Source organism: Cyclopterus lumpus, chromosome 3 (genome assembly GCF_009769545.1).
Source record: "Cyclopterus lumpus isolate fCycLum1 chromosome 3, fCycLum1.pri, whole genome shotgun sequence".
Taxonomy (NCBI): Eukaryota; Metazoa; Chordata; class Actinopteri; order Perciformes; family Cyclopteridae; genus Cyclopterus; species Cyclopterus lumpus.
The window spans coordinates 17,503,383-17,521,342 of record NC_046968.1 but is presented as its reverse complement, the minus strand read 5'-3'; the positions used below and the strand labels follow the sequence as shown (position 1 = coordinate 17,521,342).

Below are 17,960 nucleotides of genomic sequence, written 5' to 3'. Positions count from 1 at the left end.
GTTCTGGAGAACAGGGGTGATGTGATCACAGGAGCGGGAGTGGGTGAGCAGGCGAGTTCTGGATGCACTGGAGTTTATTTAGGATTTTGGATGATGTGCCATGAAGAATACTGTTGCGGAGGTTGATTCTGGAGGTGATGAAAGCTTGGATCAAAGTTTCAGCAGCAGATGAGGGGAGTGATGGGCGGAGACGGGCAATGTTTTTTGGGTGAAAGAAGGCAGTTCTGGTGATTTGTTTGACGTGATGTTCAAAGGAGAGGTTGCTGTCAAACATGACTCCGAAGTTGCAGATGTGTTAAAACTGTCAGCACAAGGTAGAGTACCGTGCCTTGCTCTGGATGAGGGAAGGCTAAAGCACGTAGGGAGAGACAATGGAACTGCCGGTCTATGTTCATGAGATTTTATTGACAAGGAAACGTCTCTGTGGGTACCATTGTTCGGTTCAGATCCAGATCAACTTTGTCATCCCAAAAATTATCAAATGTGTTTGGTCCAGTGCTCCACACAGAAGGACATCATTAAGACCACAACAGACTCTTAATCAATTTATGAGACCTCAGAAGGTATTTCCACATTCCAGCACATTTTTAATTCAACAGCAATTTGTAAGAAAATGTTTATATTTCTAATTTTGTTCTCTAGAGTAAAATCCTACTGGAGTAAAAAGATTTAACATTATCCCTTGAACCAGGCCGTATATGTGGGTTCATGTTAGGCAGCTGGTGTGTTTCTGGTGATGAGGTTTCAACCTTAAAAAACAATTGACTCTGCAATCATATCATTCTTACTTTTCTGTTGAAATGGTGTGCAAAGTAGATGGCATGGGCTTTTACATATGAAGACTGACTACCCTAGTTCTCTCCCAAGAATCTAAAAATCTCAGAGGAACATAATGTAATGCTATAAAAGCAGTCAAATGGATCAATAGGAGGCTTCTATGAATGTGGGGTTGTGTGCTTATCTTTACACCTGTAACAAGTTGTCAGGATTGACATGTCGGCAAGGTAATCAAACCTCATTGCACTCGTGCTGGGAGAGAGTCAGCACGCCTCCATTTAATTACCCTCCAATGCTCCTGACCTTAAATAGGACGTCCCAATTCTTCTGAAACATGCCTGATAATTGTCTTTGGTGGTCTTCTGGTATGAGAGGTCAAATGAGCAAAACTGTCAATCTGGTCAGCATCAGGTCAGCAATTACACTGAGAAAGAACACTATATGGCCAAATCTGGTTTTGTTTCATATTTTGGTCTTTGCCCACCACCAGTATTACTTTTGAGACCTTGAAACTTAATGTGGAAAACTCCTTATCAATTATTTTTGGTTCTGGAGGCAGCTTTTGTAAAACAGAAAGCTGCTGTTCCTCTTATTAGGAACAGAGAAATGGTATTTCTCCAAATCCTCCATCACACACAAAATCCACACAAACACTGTCACGCTTCAGTGCTTCCCTCTGTTTCAACTTAGCTTGATCTAATCGAGCCCGGTGCATGACACACATGTACACACACGCAAATAAACACGCAGGCGTGTGGTGCTGGGACGGTTAGCGGCTTTATTAATATTTCATGAATACAGAAGGTGTTCTCTCACTCCGTTGTGTTGCATGTGTGACTGTGTCTGTGTGTGTCTTGCTCTGGGCTTGATCAGATCAGAAATTGGAAAAAACATCTGTGGATGTTTTTTGCTGGTGGCTTTCAACAGAGTGTGTATGTGTCATACATGGGTCCGCAAGTAACACTAGCTGGGGAAATTAAAATTAAACATCTTTATTGTGTTATCCTTCACAGGAGCAGACTGGACAAGATGAGATAAGATGAAACTTTAATAAAGTGTGTGGAGAAATTAGGTCATCACAGCCACAAAAGCAGGGCGACAGAATGTGAGTGCAGCCACACTTGCAATAAAACTGTTCAAAATGAAACCTTGAGAAGATGAAATGGAAAATAATAAGTATGTATAGTTGCCAATTCGAAAACATGAGAAGTAGACTGCGGCGGGTAGAAAAGTGATGGACAATATGGATTACTCAGGTGTATATTATGTTTTTGCATTTCAATTCTGTACCCAGAAAAATAATCTTGCTTGTGCTGCTAACTAGTGGAGCCAACATACTCTTTTGTGATATAGTTATGCACTTTAGTAGGTTGCTAGATCACAGATGGATGTCTTTGCGTCATCAGACCGCTCACTTCAACAGATCTTGTGGTAAGTTATCATGGTCAATCCAGGGATTTTGTATAGCATCTCCAACATCCTGTTGTTTAATCCCTTGTAAACATGGGATCCTACATTTCCTATTATGCAACTCTCACATTCCTTTAGCCATTCCCATGAAGATAAAATCACCTAAAGACAGTTCTTTAAGTGATTTCAAAGCTTCTTTAAAGCTCTAAAACCCACAGTTTAACACAGTGATCACAGTGCAACATAAGCTTTCTGTCGAAAGTCTGAATTTTCAAAACCCTGTCTGAGATAACGATGGTGACATCATCATCAGGCTTATTTTATCAGGCTTTAGAAAGAACTTTCTACTGTACTTGTATAGCCTAGCACTATAACTCTCCACTACAGTCGCAGTAAAAAAGTGGTTAACATTGTGAAATCAAACAAAAACACTCGATTCAGTCAGAAAAAGGATCATGGTTTGGGGTCAAATTAATACTGTATTTCTCGTAAGTGAAAATGTAACTTGAAACGCATATGGGACACAATCAGCTGTTTGTAAATTGAAAGTGAAACTTACATTGTGAACACAAAACACAACACCAGCTGTTAGTCATATCTTGTTGGTTTCACATTGACAGGAACACAGGTCTCCTGGTTGCAAGTCCTGTGTTTGTTTGACCCGCCCTCCCCTCCCCTGCCCTCCCTTCTTCCCATCCTGTGAGGTTGTTCCTAGTCTTATTTCCTCTGAGCATCTAATAATGCCACCAATGGGTTTACATTGTAGTTCCTTCCTTGTATTCTCAACAAGGTGCGCCTTGTGTGTATCAGACGTTGATGGGCTTGACAAAGCGGCAGTATTTGACACCCTGACCTATCAGATCCACTATTTACATTTTATTCCTGATCCTGTACTTCCCCTCTCACTTCCTACTGTTTCAGGCCTTTTAAATAAAGCATTTACTAAGAAAGATTATCTGAAAAACAAGATGACATGTCATGCTACTTGCTATGTTATGCTTCTTTTTCAAACAAACATGAAATGTTGCAGCAGAGAAAAGGAATTTTATCATTCGAATCATTAAAACACTAATACAGAGTCGCGCTTCAGAAAGATTTGTGATAATGGTTTGGTGAGGAATTGCATGTGCATTAATTTTACTGTATGGGAGTCATGTCCTACATGTGACGACGGTGGGTCTGTTCACTCTAATGAGTTAAATATTTGTCTCTACGCATAAACCAGTTCAAAAGTAGAGGTTTATGCTAGTTCATGGAGGGTCAAATAGACTTGCTAAGGCCCCGAGGCTCAGCTCATTGGGAATTGAACTAGCAACCTTCAGGGTCACACAGACTGAATCTCTTCCTGGCCGTTCTAAACGATCTAGATAACGAGCCCGTTGAGAGTCGATGAGCGTGTAGATTAGCATATATTTACATAAATTAGGGAGGCAATTAATATTCTGTTCAATCTGTTCAAAAGTCATCAGACTATCCAGAGGGTAAGACGGAGAGAAAACAGGAAGATACAGGAAAGAGACACAATAAATAAATCAGGCGATACTTAGTAATGTGCTGTCGAAAATTGGATCAGTTAAAATTATTTGACTGGTCACTTCTGACATCAAAAACAAATGAATGAATACTATATTCAGCAGATATTATAAGTGAATATTGATCTGATATAATTTGATGATGATGAAGACCACCTTCATCATTATCAGATCCAAAATTATGGTTGTTATATTAGGTCTTAAAGGGGTATTACTTAAATATTTCACCAAACCACTATTTTGAATGTGTCATGTATTATATTCTTGATAATTACAATACATAATGAGCTAATATTCTTTTCTTTTTTATTTAAAGACCTTTTGAAAAAAAGGTTATACATGAAAGCTCTTTTAATGTACCCCCCCCCCCCCCCCCCCCCCCCCCACACACACACACACACACACACACACACACACACACACACACACACACACACACACACACAGAACAGTAATTGAAGCAACATGCTACTCAAATAACAGTACATTATTTAGAGGACAAGAGAACATTCCTCAGGCAACGGACCCCCTTCCTGTTAGAGTCAAGCCTTTAAGCAATGAGGGGGGCAATTTCTGCTTCATTAGACACAACCTTATTTAGAGAGACTCAATGGTCACCAGAAATAATATATTATAATACTTGATCTTACAAGTCGTTATTAAATGCACTTTAATGTTTAATGATTATTGATATAAAGCATGCTGAGTTCTCATCTACAATTGTATAGTGCGATGAGCAGATTATATCACCTTCTAAGTATGTCTTTAATCATTTATAGACATGGGCATCAAAATAAGTGCTACCTAATGAATAAATGACATAGCAATAATATTGCCCAGCAGAGATAGTCACTTTGATTTCCTCTGTTGCCGTATTGTTTGTCATGGTTTTTATGCTTGACAGTAAGGCTGTGTAGAAAAGGCACGGAGAGAGAGGAAATGATGGACATCACTCCGAGGAACACTGACTTTCAGCTCTCGTAGCGTGGATATCTAAGGAGTCATAAAATCCAGGCAATTCTTGACTGTATTATGAGCAAAAAGAAACACAGGGTTCTTACCTATTCATGCCTCATCTCTTCCTCACTCCTCGGCTCCTCCCACTACACACCCAAGGGAGAGATGCAAGGAATGTGATGCATGAACATACGAATGAACACATCACCCATTTCCCTACAGGGACATCCTTGTCCAGTCAGGCATAAGTTGGAACCAAATTCATTTACCTATGTTGTTAATTTTTGTTCTAACGGATTGTACTGTTTCGTTGTGTCACAGATAATTTGATGTTTTTCTGCTCTGATTGCTGTTTTTCTCTTTGAGTCAATGCAACACACTTTTCGTGTCACTACTGCAAAGGTTCATGAATTGCTGCACACTTAACACAACACATACTTTCTATTGCTGAACAAACTCATCTCTCGATATTTCTCTTTATCTTCTCTCAGTATATGAAAGGAAGCATACTATTTCTTTAAATGTCCACACACGCACAACAAATCTATGGTATAAATGTAAAAACTTTTCAGAGTTTTTGATTTACTGCAACTTTACCACTAACAAATGTTAAGTCAAAACACACTGGTTCCACTGGAGAGCACATGCCTCTACCCTGTAAAACAAGCACTAAGAGCATAATGTATTGTGATGAATAATTTTATTGATAATAATGATCATGTGTGCACCTTTGTAGAAACATTTGATAGTCCCAGACCAGGCTTTTAAAGATTACTAAAGCCGTTCTCTAATATATTGCTATAATTCAACATTGCACTTCATTCCCATGTCTGCCAACTCGTACCTGAACCAGTTGACACAAAATGAATAATGTGTGACTAAATTAAATACACTATAAAAGTGAAACAGTCTTGAACCTGAAGCCTCCAGACTGATCGACACACAGCCTGCAGCCCCTGTGCACCACCTCAGGGGAAACCCATCTTTTTAAAGAAACCCACATTTCTCCTACTCTACATCTTCAAATTAGCTCATCCGTACTATTGCATTTCCAAAGTGGTTTATTTAATGGATTTAATTTACGTGTGCATTCAAAATGATAATTAAATGTGAAATGCGTTATACTTTAGATTGTGTGCAACCTCAACTATTTTTTTTAAAGACGCATTGCACATTTTGCACTTGACTGCACCCTGTCCCTTGAGTCTCACAAAAGCGCTCTTAATAAAGTAGACGCACACATAAACATTTTCATGGCCAAAATGATCATAACTCCCATAATTCAGGCATTGAACTTATTTCATTCGAATCAAAGGACCCTGGAAGGCAGAAAGACAGCAAGCTAAAATAATTGAATGCTGAGAAATAAAACACATTCTGGTATATGAAAAGAAGAGATCAGATGTGTGAGGGCCATGGAGATATTATCCCGGTACTTTAGTGACTAAGAGCCAAGCTTTTGAAACAGATATTGAAAGCAGAAAAGATCTTTTGTTAAAAGGTGAGCAAGAGAGGAAAAACATTTTAAAAAGGAAAAAAAAACACAATGCATGGTTATTGAAATAACAAAAAGTCATGCATTGGGGCAATGGAAATATTATGGACATTTTACTGGGATGTGATTCCAAAAGATCAATATGGAAAGACTTAACGATCAAAATGTAAAAGGGGAGATGCCGTGGAAAATGGGTGAATGAAGTCTGACTTATGGGGTCCATGGAGACAACACTCAGTCTGGTTTTTTAGAAATGCTTTAAGGAGGTGATGTGATGTGAATGCAAAAATGCTAAGTGCAGTTTACAAAAGGAAGATGGCAAACACCAAATAATGGGAAGATAAAATAAAGCTTTCAAAGGTTAATTCAGATTCAAAACAGAAATAGGGATAGGAGACAATGAAGCAAGAGGATTAGTTATTGAGAGGGGCGAGGGGGAGTTAAAGGAAAGAGTGAAAGAGAGAAGGGACAAAAGAAAGAAAGTAGGAGTGCAGGTGAGATCACCGCTTTCAATTACCCCGTCCCTGCCTTCCTTTTAATTGTTCAGCAATGAGTGAATGATGTGCGTTTGCCTTTGTGTACAACTAGGTCTATGCTTATGTATGCTGGCACAAGTTTGTGTGTGTGTGTGTGTATGTGTGTGTGTATTTGCTGTGTTGGTGTAGGTGAGCGGCTTTCTATGTGCATGTTAGATGAAAGTGTTGTGCGGTGTTTACGCTAGCCGGAGTTGTGCCGCGAACAATAAGAATCCTTGATCATACATCAAAGACTTCACATTGGCTCACACACTCACTTTGACACACGCACACACACACACATACACACACACACACACACACACACTACTCTTCACTTCACGCAGACACGCGCGTATGCTACCTCTGAAGAAGGGGAGAGAAAGTTACAGTGTTGTGGCACCTCAGCCAAACACACAAAGACAAACAATGTGTAGGCTGTCTATAAACAATCAGAAAATGTATAGGTGCATACAACCGCAATGCACTCAGTCACATTATGAAGTGGGTTATCTGCGAAAACATATATGATATATAATAATTTCACCTATATCACAGTTTTAAACAGACACTCCGTGTTTGTATACAAAAAGAGGCTCAAGTGTGCATTCCTGTGTTACTAAGAAAATGGATTTAATTACAATAATGCAATACCTTGTAACCTCGAACACATTTTGTCCATCAGGTTTTTCATCCAGCTCAGACAGCAATCACAGTCTGTCCGATAGAAATATGGCACAGAAACAGTCTCTTCAACAGACCGTCACTGATTATGAGGAGCCTTCGTCCTGCGACTGCCGAGGGTTAAAACGAAGGTTAGATTCACAGAACTACTGCTACATAATCGGATTGAGTATTGTTGAAGGGCATTAAATTAAAAAGCCACCTGCGAAAAAGGTTGTAAGAGTTTTGTCGTAGCTGATACGTCTTAACCACTTTTGTGATCATCAGCATTGCTTCAGTCTTTTTTCTTTACTGTGACGAATTGTCTGCTATGAATTACAGTGCCTGGTGAAATATTCTGGCTGCTGTGACCTGGTGACAAATGAATTAGTTACATTCCCTTGACAGAAATGACACACATTTCAGTCACTCTAACAAGGTCCAGTCACTTTCGACATTGTCCACTGAGCTATTGACCCTTAGCTATGAAATTTAATTAACAGAAAAATGGAATGAGGTTTTTTTCGACCTGTCCAGTGTGTTTGGTGGCAATGCTACAGAGCTGCTTTGCAGTACTGAAGTGCTTCTGGACTGACTCTACAAAAGACAGATATGATTAACAGCAGCCCTGTCAGTGCCACCAGGCTTTGGATTCACCTAAGCTATTTACCTTTGGTACACAACAAATTGTATGTGATTTGCAATCCAGTGAGCCGGGCTGCTGGTCAGTTTTGCTGAAATATAACCAGCAGTGGAAAAACAAAGCTACAAATCAAATGAAATACACATTCCATGGTTCAGACTACGTTTTATTGCAGTAACTTTCAAAAAGGCCACAAAAACAGCTATTGATCACAGGAAAAGTGAAAACGTAGCTCTTAAGGAGAGCCAGTGAAATAGATTAGTGTAAAACAAGTAGCTGAACAGAAACGGTTCAGGTTTCTTCATTTCATAAAGGAAAGTCCTGAAAGAAGACTGTAGGATTACTAGCCTTAAAAGTCCTCCGACTAATGCATTCAATCAAATCACCTCCTGTAGTGGTATCTCTGAGTGTTCCTATAAATGTGAACCACAGACACTATAGGATAATGAAAGTGCTTGACTTCAAACTGCAGTTATACACAGATATTTACAGCAGCTGCATTTCCATTCAATTGTCAAGCAAATTTTAAGCAAACTTTTGAAATTAAGGAATAAGGAGCTTTTACATCAATGGGTTTGGAGCGAATAAATGTGTCTACAGTGTAATTTGGTCGGAAGTTGACGCTTCAGGAAACACAAGGCCAGTAAACGGCGCAGAAGAAGAGGTAGGCTAGAGGTTAACAACTGTAAACAAGCCGGCTTGCCAACTAACTCATCTCCGAGACAAAATAGAGAGAGGTCTTCAGAAATGAGTTTAACTGGGCAAGTTTTAATTGTTCTTTCACGTCAGCTGTTATTGGCCATGTTTCATGCTCTCTGGAGACAAAGACACACGCTATGGGAATATCCAAGAAGATGCCAAGAGCTGAAACACCTAAACTTACATCTAATGACGCACATATACATGCACCATTCGTATAAACTCTATATGCAGGGAGTGAAAAGACAACACAAGAAATGTGTCAGTGATGATTGGCATTGGATGATGTGACAAAGTCTAGTGTGTGTGTGTGTGTGTGTGTGTGTTATCCTGGTAGTTAAGTTGTCAACAGCACATGCCAATAGCAGATGCTTGGGGTAAAATCCTCCTTTCCACCTACATATCAGGGCCCAGTGGCCACCACTATGTGTTTATGTTGCTTGCACACGGAAGCACTTACACAGTTGAAACAGCATAACTTTCAATCCAACCTAGCTTTGCAGAGTCAAATGAATAACATAATATAGAACAATAATATATTCAGTACAGCCAAGAACAGCCAGTTTATTGCAAAGAATGGTAATACACTTGAAAAAGGCTCAACTTGTTCCACATGCATCGCAGTGTGCAAGGAGCACAATAAAACAGCCAAAACTAAACAAAAAATGTCATCCTCCTCAAGCCCTGAATTATTAAGTACAGTAGCACATTTTAAATCTCCTCAAGAACAGAGCCAGCGTGCATTTTTGGTCACACCAAAGCCCTTTTCATTAAGGGTTTGAGCTCAGAAAACATGTTGACTAGCTTAAGATGTTCTAACTCTAAAATGCATATTATTAACTGGAGTGTTTTTAATAGCCACTTGGATCAAGATAGATTATCTCACATATACTAATATTAATAATATTTAAAAACATTAACATTCAAAACAATCAGAATGTACAACCCTATGAATGAAAATTAAATTACAACTTGTTGACAGTATATGTGGTTCCACTTCTTACACATACCAGTCCACATTCAAGGATTTCAATGAAACGCACAATTTAAAAAGAACTAACTGTTTTTTTAAAATGTTTTCTTGAAAGTAAAGTACATAAGTCATAAGTCTCCTTTACAAAAGAGCCAATTAATTGTTTGTATATAAATAGCAAGAGGACATTAGAGGACATTCACATAAGTAGCTAATTTTGCGCGTCTCTTTGTGTGCCCTCACTAATATTATTAGTATATATGGTACTCTTCTCATCTGTCTGACTTAATCAGAAATTTCATCTGCAGAGGAAAATAAGGGACAGACTGTTTTTGTGTGGGCTACACTCACAGTTGGTTTTAATGTATTCATTTTGGTTTTCACATGTAATGTATTGTTTAGATGAGCGTTAAAGCTGGTGGTTTGGTGAGATGCTTGTAATTATGCTCCCCCTGTTGTATTCTACGTGTTTCACATGAGAAAAATCAATTTTTTTCCCCCTTGCTTTTCCTTCACACATTCCCTCAGCGTACCGTCTCTCTGCGCTCGCTCTCTTCATTCCTTAAAGGTTTCCCACTGCTCTTTCATTTTCTATTTCAAATATTTCTCCTGTCATTCTCACTCTCAGCTTCTTACTTTAAATAATAGTATGCACTGTTTTGTTGGTGTGTATTATAATAACATCACTTTCCCGCTGTCGTTTTCTGCTCCATGTCACTGCAGTTCCTCTATCTGTCCTTTCTTTCCTCCTCCAGCCGTCCTTCACCCTCTGCTGAAAGACAGATGGATTGAACAAAGTGGTTAATGAATCAATGAATGATTTTATACGTGCGTGAAAGCAAGAGCGAGAGGTTTAAAAGGAGAAAGTGCAAGTGTTTGTGTGCTGCGTCTGTGTGCCGGCTGTACGTGTGATAGAGTGGTGAACAATTGCATCTGTCATTTAGCCCACCATGGCATGTCACGCCGTCAAACTTATTACATTTAACAACCGCGCTCGCACGCGCGCGTGTGTGTGTGTATGTGCGCATGCACGTGTATGTGTGTGTACGCGCCCCTCTAAGTGTGTGTGTTTGCACACAGGTAAGTATGTGCCATACAGGATATGAGTTTCTCCAAGCGTAGAAATGGTTTTCTCTGGACTGAACACTATTTAAATGGAAACACTGTAAAATGTTATAAAAAGCTGTAAAATATTGTAAAACTAAGGTGCATTCTACATTGAGTAGTTGCACGGTTCAGCCTCACATCATCAATCTATTGAGATGATCTTGACTGCTGCAAGATGCACACACACACACACACACACGCGCACACACACACACACGCATGCACAGAGCTGTATTTTGTCAGAGGCCAGATCCTAGACTGGGACAAAAAACTGTGTATACTAATCAATAAAGTCATTTATTAACCACAAGATTATCAAAACAAGTCCAACAAATGGATGGGAAGAAATCTGCAAAGGCAGTAGAATGGGTGAACTTCTGCTCTGGCTTATATGCACTGCACACACCAGGACCAGTTAATGTCCCACTCCACTGACTAACCTCCAAACTGGTCTGTAGTCTTAGAGACGGAAAGCACAGCAAAGTGCTCCAAGCAGAGTGGACAGCACATTTTATGGAGATACAGCTGCACAAATACATTAATGTGGTGTTTTTTTGTTTCAAGGTATTAACACACGCACACTCATTGACCTTTAATTTCACAATGTTAAAGTGCGCCCTCTCTCGCTCGCACGCACGCACGCACACACACACACACACACACACACACACACACACACACACAAATGCGCACACTTGAACACACACACTGCTTATAAACTGATACACACTGATCTTGTGTTTTATGATGTGAAACGCGCACACACTGCCATGCCTGTCTAGAGATGATTAATAGTCACTGCTTTGTCGGATAATGAAGTGTAAAATATATAATAATTTAACTCTGTTTTTATCCGTGGGTCCAAAAGACCTTTTCAGTCTACTGAATGTAATAAAATCCAGTGTTGATAGTTAGTCTTTTTTTGGAAGCACAGGTATTGCCCTTTTTAACAAGTGTGTGCAATTTGTCCAATCAGACTTGACTGTACATTGTGTGTCAGGTGTTTGGCTTTACAGGCACTGTAATGCCAACTTGCTGTAATGTTTGTATAATTTTTTCCATTTTCCCTCTTACACTAAAGGCATCTTAAAGGATACGTTCATATTAAGTTGACCACATTGCACAGTACGTACATGCCTGTATGAAAGAGTAGTTGGTCACTTATACTGAATGTGAAGATATCACTTGCTAAGTTTGAGCAAAGCTAATATGAGGCTTTTGCAGTCTGTGAGACAAATCAAGAATCATGAACATTCCCTACAGCAGGAGTGTGGAACACAAGTGATTGTATACAGATACATTATATGAAATGATGACATCTGTATTTAGTAGCTAGAACAGGATACAATCCCATCCTATAACATGTGGCACTGCTGGATTGTTGTTTGGTGGGTGGGAGGGGCAGCGCGGTTTCGGACAGCCAACTCTGAAGGCTGCTTCCTGCTTTCTGTAACATTAAGGATACATGGCACATCACACCTGCTTATGCAATGACAGCAATGTCCATCCGGTTTGTCTGCAGTGAATTGAGGATTAGTTCACAGTTTTCATAGTTTTGACTTACCTGTGGAGTAAAATTACTATAGCATCTCCATCTTGCTGTAGTAGTGTTTTTTCAGCCACTTACATACTTTATTGCCATATTTCTACTGTTATCTTAAAGTGATGCCAGTGTTCTTTTACGCACATTTGCATACACTGTAATTAACTATATGATGCATGAATATTGTAACCATTAAGTATATTATCTGTTAAGTATTGTACCTCTCGCTACAAGGCCTGTGGAACATGCATTAATAAGGCTGTTACATTAAAACTGACATTTAGGTGTTTTAATTCCTCAGTGTTTAAATTATTCAAATTATTAAAACTGTACACCTGGAGAGAGACAGTGAAATAGTCTTTTATGAGCATAGTTACTTTGTTTTCAGTATTCTGAGGCTCAATGAAAATCTTTAGAGCCATTAGTTTTTTTCAGAGCTCCGTGACAACTCTTATCATAAAAACTTGAAAACAAAAGCACATTTTAGCATAGCACACGTGAGGGGTTGTTGCACTGAACTTCTGTCAGGAAAGGAGATGGAGTGCCCAGTCCAACAGTATCAAGACAGTTGAAATTACATGTAATATCTTCTTCACTGAAGACAAGACTACAAGGCTATACAGCTTGTAGGTTAATGTTTTTGCCAAGTCGTTGTTGTTTTTATGTGACAATCACAAGAATGACAAGTTCATTCGAAAATCGGGGACACAAGGCCTCTTTATTGGTTGTGAGACATCAGTGTGTGATAGACTATTGGTCTTCATATATGCATCTAGAACACACACACACTAAAGACTGTGAGCTTATCTGTGAACTACACACTTCCTCCCACAGTCCCCCATTTATCTTGAAAATATGTTGGAGCACTAAAGCAGACGGCTTAGTTCATGTGGTGTTTTTTATGTTTGTGTGTGTGTGTGTGTGTGTGTGTGTGCGTGTGTGTGTATGTGTGTGTGTGTGTGTGTGTTCAAGTATTTCAAAGAAAGCCCTAAAGGGGAGGTTTATTGTATTGATCCAGAATACATGAGTCGCGGAAAAGCTCACAGTGATTCAACAATGCAAACACAAACAGACACTTTTTCACTCACACGCTCAAACATAATGGTTCACACAGGTCTACATACAATGTATACCTCTTACTTTATTTCTCTCCCACACACAATAATTGAAACACACCATTTGAACTGAGCTGAGAGTGCTACAGTTGAAATATGGGGAGGTTAAACAGAGCTTACATTGTTTTTATGGTTAACACCCACAGAGGAACACACACATACAGACAGGTGGGCAGAAAGAACAGGAAAGCTGGGGGTTATGTGATCACACAGACAAACAAACACACACACACACACACACACACACACACACACACTTAGTTACACTCAAGCAGCTGGTCTGCCAACAACATCAAAGTAACTTCCCAGCATTTGTGGAGCCGCACAGAATATAAGCGGGGTCAAAGATCAAGTTCAAGACAATATATTTTATGTTATATATTGTGTTTTTAGGTAGTGTTCTTTGGGAGTGTTGCCCATTGACATCACCATAAATACTGCTATAGAAGTGTTAGACAGGAACCATGACTAATGTCTGGGTCATGTTATTGGCGCCTTGTTTGTTATTTCATTTGAGACAAAATCATAAGTTTGTGTTTCAGATAATTAAACACCTGGCAAAGTATTCAAAAAAGCTTCTGTCATAGTTCAAGACCACATTTAGCCACGATGACACACACGCACACACACACACACACACACACACACACACACACACACACACACACACACACACACACACACACACACACACACACGGCTATGGACACAAGGAGAAAGCAAATCCATTAGCCATTACTGATGCTGCAGAGAAGATTACTGTATTCAAATTATGTTTTGGATCTCGGAATACAGAAAGACTCTGATGTATCACAGATTAAAGTCTGGGGACTCCAGATTATCATATCGGAAGCTTGTTTCACAAATCTAGGCTGAACTGTCCCACATTTAAAAAAAACATTTACATTTGTGTATAGTGCCGAGGTTCCTTTTAAGAGCAAATAACTTATGATGACATCACCATAAATACTGCTATAGAAGTGTTAGACAGGAACCATGACTAATGTCTGGGTCATGTTATTGGCGCCTTGTTTGTTATTTCATTTGAGACAAAATCATAAGTTTGTGTTTCAGATAATTAAACACCTGGCAAAGTATTCAAAAAAGCTTCTGTCATAGTTCAAGACCACATTTAGCCACGATGACACACACGCACACACACACACACACACACACACACACACACACACACACACACACACACACACACACACACACACACACACGGCTATGGACACAAGGAGAAAGCAAGACAAACTGTTGCAGTTGGTTTAAAAAAAACTGTTTGCACTAGATAACTGTTTATTTTAGTTTTTTTAATTTAGTTTTCTCTGCTCGTTGTTTAACTGCAGTTTCATGTTTTGCTTACAAACAGAGAGTGCAGTCCTGGTATCCTTTAAGGTATTTGTTCCTCCTAGATAGTTAATGAGCCACATTTAGTGCAGTTACAAAGTTCGGCTCATTAACTTCCAGGGAACAAAAGCCTGCAAGACATCTGCCCTTGACAAAGGGGGCTTGACACCCCTTAACAGGATTATACGGTATTTATATCATATTTTCTCATTTAAGGAGAAATTTCTATCAGAGGCTCGGTCATTACTCAAGATTATGTGGTCGTGTGGTTTTACAGTTTCGGCATTTATCAAACTGATCGGACTAATCTTAGTTGCCCTACCAAGTGATATTTATAATGTGATATGTATTTTCTAACAGCTGCATGGACTTTTTAAAGGCTGAATTAAAATTACAACAACTATTTAAAACATTTTAAAATATGCCTGCCTGCCAAGAGAATAAAGTAGCTCTCCCTCTGTGTGTTAATTTAGCTTCTCTCTGCTTTGATGACATAAAGCTGCGCAGACCGTGCATGTTTTTTGTATAAATGTGAATGTGCCCCACTGGTTAGCTCACAGCAGCCGCTCTGCACTGCGCTCATATTATTATAACTGATAACGCCATCCTGACCGATGGCTCATAACAAAACCGATGCCGTCTTCCAGTCCCAATTCAGGTAAATATTGTTAGCTCTGTCAGCACCTTTGCTGTAGTTTGCACTTTTAGCGCTGATAGCACTGTTGAGAGCCGTTGAGAGGCAATTAAAAGGCTCCCAATCGTGTATGAAGCACCTTTGAGATGAGTTCTCCTCATGTAGGTTCAATGGTATTAAGGAGGGATTGAACTAGTGCTGAACTACTGTGACGAGCTTTAATCAAGGCCCATTCCAATAATTACATATTAACCACGTGTGTGAGGTTTGGCCCAACTGTCTGCACCACGTGATCCAACCACTTGAACTGTGTGTGAGGCTGTATTCCTTCTTTTTGCTTGCAAACCTATAGAATGTTTTTATTTTATTTTGTGTCGGTTAAAATGCATTGTTATTCATAACATTATTCCTTATTCCTCAATGCTTAGTTATTTTTTGTCTTCGCTATTTCAAACCGACTTCCCAATGACTTACTAACCTCGATGTCATTGTCAACACTTTCCGAAGAGGTTCACAAGGCCTTCCGCTGCTTTCACATGTATTGTGTTGCACGTGCGGGAAGTGTTGAGTTAGTATCAGCTGCAGCTTTCAACCGAGCAGAACAGAAAACAATGGAGCTCCCGCTGTGACAGTGATGCTTGAGTGACAGAATGACTGCTTGAAAATAGTGATAAATAAGGCAATATTACAGACGGGGGATTGCAGTGAAGCTGCATTCAAGGACAGCGTGTGAATGAGTATAGCCCAAACACTGGTTTGGGTCCTAAACAGGTTTTTGGTGTGAGGGATTAAACATGTATTCCAAGTGCACAGATGCCAATATCTTCAGACACATTTTGCATTATGGAGGTCGAGTCAGCAGAATCTGGCTGTCCACCTCCATTGTTGGTTTGATTGATGTTGTACTGAACCATGGGTGTTACTGTGAATTTGGAGGTCCTGCCATCTGTGATTTATCGAGAGAAAACAGTGTTATCTCAATTATGTCACCCCATTCATGCTTTATTGCCGTATGTAAGCATATTTACAGCTGACAGACAAAAAGGTCTGTGAAATGCATCATTTATATTTCGAATTTCAGTGACATGGTTGGTAGATGTTAGTGGAGCTTACTGTACGTCTGTAAGATGTTGGGATAATGATTTGGCAATCGCAGTATTTGTAGCTCATACATTAACTTTACGGTCGAACAGATTGTCATATTGTGGTGTGCTGAGCAAACAATTTATTATCTGCCTCCTATGTGGTGACCATAACAGCCTATTGACCATTTCACACACTTAATTTCACGAGTGCAAGTTTTTCCATTTAGTTCTGAAGGAACAAGGGTCATTTTATATAACCCCAGATAAGCCCCAAGACACTGGTATCCTCCTGAAACAGCTATGTGGACAGTTGTCTGTGTTTTGTATTGATTTGTTTTATAAATATATCTGCATATGATAAGATACTAATGGTGAATCTAGTTAATCTATGATTAATAGACTTTTTCCTTCGCTTTTTCTTCGAGCAATCCCTGAAGAATGAATAATGCAGATGTTATGCCCTTTTAAAACTCAAATGACCTGAAGTATCTGCTGTCCCTTGACATTTTACTGGTGAAATGCAGTGATAATAAAGGTAGGCACAAGGAATAATGACATGGCATTTTTAACCATTATCACAATATTCTGTTACTTAAGCTTTAGTCGGCCCCCAGAACTACCCTTCCAACAGTGTTCCTTAACACAATCGGCATGCAGTAAACACAAATATACCTTTTCCTTCATGGCTTTCAATCCCCAATACAAAGTCCTCTTTATGTAAAAAGAGTAAGCTATGCTCTTTTAGAAAACATCTTCATTGGATGAAAAGATGAGATATTAAAAAGTTTCGGTCTTTAAGCCAGAAGCACATTACTTTAAACAGTATGAACTGAATGTGTAGAAAAGATGCAAATTAGAGACACATAATGTCCAATTTATGCATTTATACTGCCTATTGGTTTTCTCCATGAATTTATGATGCAACCTCCTATGCTTTAAAAATGTCACTAAAGCATTGTGTGTGTGTGTGTGTGTGTGTGTGTGTGTGTGTGTGTGTATCTTTGTTTGTCAGTCTGATGATATATGAGAATGGTTGTGACATCGAGTTTACCCACAATTCCATGCTGCCCGCGGGACCATGAACTGTCACCTACCCAGGAAATTGACTGGTTTGCACTCATGCATAGACACACACACACACACACACACACGCACACACACACACACACATACACTCGCATGCATGCACACATAAACACATTAATGAATGTGGACAAACAGAGACAGCAGCTAATATGCATCTGCTCACATGTGCAAACAAGAAGACAGCCTTGTCCTTAAAGATATGTACAAGATAAATGCACAATTCATACACACATTAGCACACAGGACAACAAATTGATTCGCACATACATACAGCATTAAGAAAGACACACACATACAAGCCCATCCATCCATTGTGTATCGTGAGTTGACAGATGTAAATGTGCCTAAAGGACAGCAGGGCTAAATGAAGATG

The 17,960-nt window shown here is 39.3% G+C and overlaps 1 protein-coding gene across 1 annotated transcript in view; it reads left to right on the top strand.

Annotated features, from left to right (window-relative positions):
- LOC117751630 (CUB and sushi domain-containing protein 1-like) overlaps positions 1-17,960 on the top strand; it is a 258,734-nt gene that overhangs the window by 65,640 nt on the left and 175,134 nt on the right.